Source organism: Stegastes partitus, unplaced genomic scaffold (genome assembly GCF_000690725.1).
Source record: "Stegastes partitus isolate 25-593 unplaced genomic scaffold, Stegastes_partitus-1.0.2 Scaffold522, whole genome shotgun sequence".
Lineage (NCBI taxonomy): Eukaryota > Metazoa > Chordata > Actinopteri > Pomacentridae > Stegastes > Stegastes partitus.
The window spans coordinates 440,026-442,977 of NW_007578253.1; the positions used below are offsets into that span (position 1 = coordinate 440,026).

General features: G+C 44.0%; 1 long non-coding RNA gene across 1 annotated transcript; it reads left to right on the forward strand.

Annotated features, from left to right (window-relative positions):
* Positions 1-6: 6 nt before the first annotated feature.
* Positions 7-1,586, forward strand: LOC103361673 (uncharacterized). Its single transcript, XR_520416.1, has 2 exons — positions 7-258; positions 1,077-1,586. It is a non-coding gene; the product is annotated as an uncharacterized LOC103361673 (long non-coding RNA).
* Positions 1,587-2,952: the final 1,366 nt, after the last annotated feature.

The following is a 2,952-nucleotide window of genomic DNA, read 5'->3' on the forward strand; positions in this document are numbered from 1 at the left end:
GTATGTGATCACTGTGGCAAACCATTTGTACAGTATGCAAAGCTAAAAGCCCATGAAGTTACCCACACCGGTGTGAAACCGTACCATTGTGACCAATGTGGGAAAGCCTTCAGCAACATTTCCTCCCTAAACACTCACCTACGTGTCCACACTGGGGAGACACCATACAGATGTGACGAGTGTAGGATGACTTTTACAACTTCAGCTTCCCTGAAAGAACACCAACGGATCCACACCAGAAAGTGGCGCCACAGCGAGGTATGTAAAGACTGGTGTCAGTAATGCTGTACACAATATTCTGCATTTGGATATTTCACTGTGCATTGAAATTTAGTGTCCAACTGTTTTGAATAACTGTGGTCAGTCCAATGAACACATTATGAGCGGTCATTCAGTCTAACTTGTACTGACTTTGACCCAGAAATCTGGTCCAGTTTAATCTAGGAATGTAGGTAAAATTGGGAATTCTGGTGTGATCAGTATCAGCACAACCCTGTTCTCAAAACTTTCTTTAAACACATAAACGTGAAAAGACATCACAACAGTGTTAAATATTCTATTGGGATGTTGCATGTCTAACCTATATGAATCCAGCTTCATTCATCACTTTTTTGCTGGCGTCATGTCAATGAGCCTCATGCAAGTCTCTGTCTCAGTGCTCCTTTTGTGGCTAAGGTTCAACAATGCTCTGTGCTTTCCAGCCAGTAACAGTCTTGAGGCTCTGGTAAGAAGCTCCACCTTGTGGTGCAACTAGGTACTGCAGTTCATCTCCAACTTGAATCCACTTCTATAATCCAGGGATATGATATCAGCAGATGATAAATATTGACCGACTAAATATCAACCGACAGATCGTGAGCCAAAAGTTGTTGTTTGGGACATCCCTAGTTTAAACCCCTGCAGCCCTGCTCTTCGTATACGAGTTAAATTTCCTGGACAGTCAGACAACTGAGTGTTAACTTTCAAAAGATATGAATATGCGCAGATGTTGGTAGAGGTTCTATTTCAGGCAAGCCATCCATTCTTCAATGCTGCATGAAACCTTGACTAATTCTGTGTTTTTGTTTTTGAAGCAGAGCGGCACAGATGGACAAACCTCTCACACTTGTCAGCCTCTGCCAACAGTGAACAGTACTGTTGTGACTAGTGTGGATGACCTTTCTACCAACAAGGAACCCTCCGGAGACACCATCGTATGCACACTAGATACAAACTGAACCCCTGCGAAGAACAATCCCCAAGCTGAGTTCAGTTGAAGTTCATGAAGACACTCACAAACTTAAAATTCTTGAGAGGTTAAATCTGGACTAGATTTCACCAGAAGACATGTAGAGACTCTGAAGTCACCTGGTAGAAGGTTCTTTGGTTTGGTGTCCTCATACCATGATTCACTGCTGCCGCTAGCAGGCTAAAAAGCCTGGTTTGAGCATGATCACCGTGCGGTTTAGTTTACTTAGGTTTATTTAGTTTGACAAAATTGTAGCTCAGGTGCTGTTCAATGTTGTCGTGTTTGATTGCTTTCTCATACACTGTGTGGACGAAGGTGTTTGAACACACCATCATTAAATTTGAGTCATTTATTTAAACCCATTGCCGTTGGTTCTTTTTTATCATAAACTCTAGATATTTTAAATGGTATCTGTAAAGTTTTAGCTCAAAATATCAACTTCTTTCCTCAACATTTAAAAAGAAGAAAACTGTCTTTTGGTCCACTTTCAGCAGGTTTTTCGCACACTGAACTTTGGGGCTGTTTGAACAACAACATCTCAGAAACTAATTAAATCACCTGAAATTTTTGCTGCTGGTTGTTATCATGACTTTGAGTCACAATATGCAGTGTCGTACAACTTGTCATATCTGCTCAGTCAGTTATANAAGAGTGAAATTCACTGTTTAGTCAATTCAAATTGGTCAGGGCCGGCCCTGAGACACTTTGACACTTGAGTATAGAATGGTGTCCTAATCAAGATCTGTTTGATGTCACAGGTGATTGACAAGAGGAAGAGAGTCTGACGGAGGAGCAGAGGAACGTTGGCAGCCATTTTGTCCAAGCTCAGCACTGGAGGAAAAATGGATTCTTCACAAGAAGTGAGAAACATATCACTATAATAATACTTTATTTTCTAAAATGTGGTATTTATGGACAGGATCTGAAGGAACTGTGGTGAGGAGGGTGTCCGGTTTGTGGACCTCCATGTCACATCTCTGCTTTTTACAGTTGATGTGGGTTTGCCCAGCAAGCTCTGGGGGCTGGACAGCCCCGGGGGTGCAGCCTAAAAGAACGTCACCACACGAGGCCTTGGTTCACTTCCAGAAACCAGCCGAATGCTACCTCTGGTTTGGGATGAGTTTCCTGGTCAAACGAAGGAGTTCAGGAATCTCAAGATGTTGTTCATGAGTGATGGGAACAAAAAGCATGAGACAGACAGGAGCAGCACTAATGCAGGCATTCTACTGGATTTTTAAGGTGAAAAGAAGCTGAGCCGGATGGCGATGCTCTCGTTTTGCTAGTCCGTCTTTGTACCAACCCTCACCTATGGTCTTGGTGTCGAGGTAGTGTCAGAAAGCAAGACATCACAGATACAAGCAGCTAAGGTGAGATTCTCCTGTAGAGGGGCTAAAGTCAGCCTGAGAGATAGGGTGAGGAGCTTGGAGTAGAGTTGGAGCGATTTTGCGTCAAACGGAGCCAGCCGATGTGGTTTTGGGCATCTGATCAGGATTCCTCCTCGGCCCCTTTCTTTGCGGGTTTCCTGAGCATGTCCAACTGGGTGCAGACCCCGAGACAAGGCCAGAATTCAGTGGCAGAATTCCATATCTCATCTGGCCTGGTAACAACCTCTGATCCCCCAGGACCTAATGGAAAGTGTTGTTAGGGAAAGGAACGTCTGGAATGACCTGCGTAGCCTGCTGCCACCGTGATTCGGCTCTGGATGTCAGCGTTGTGTGCTTTAC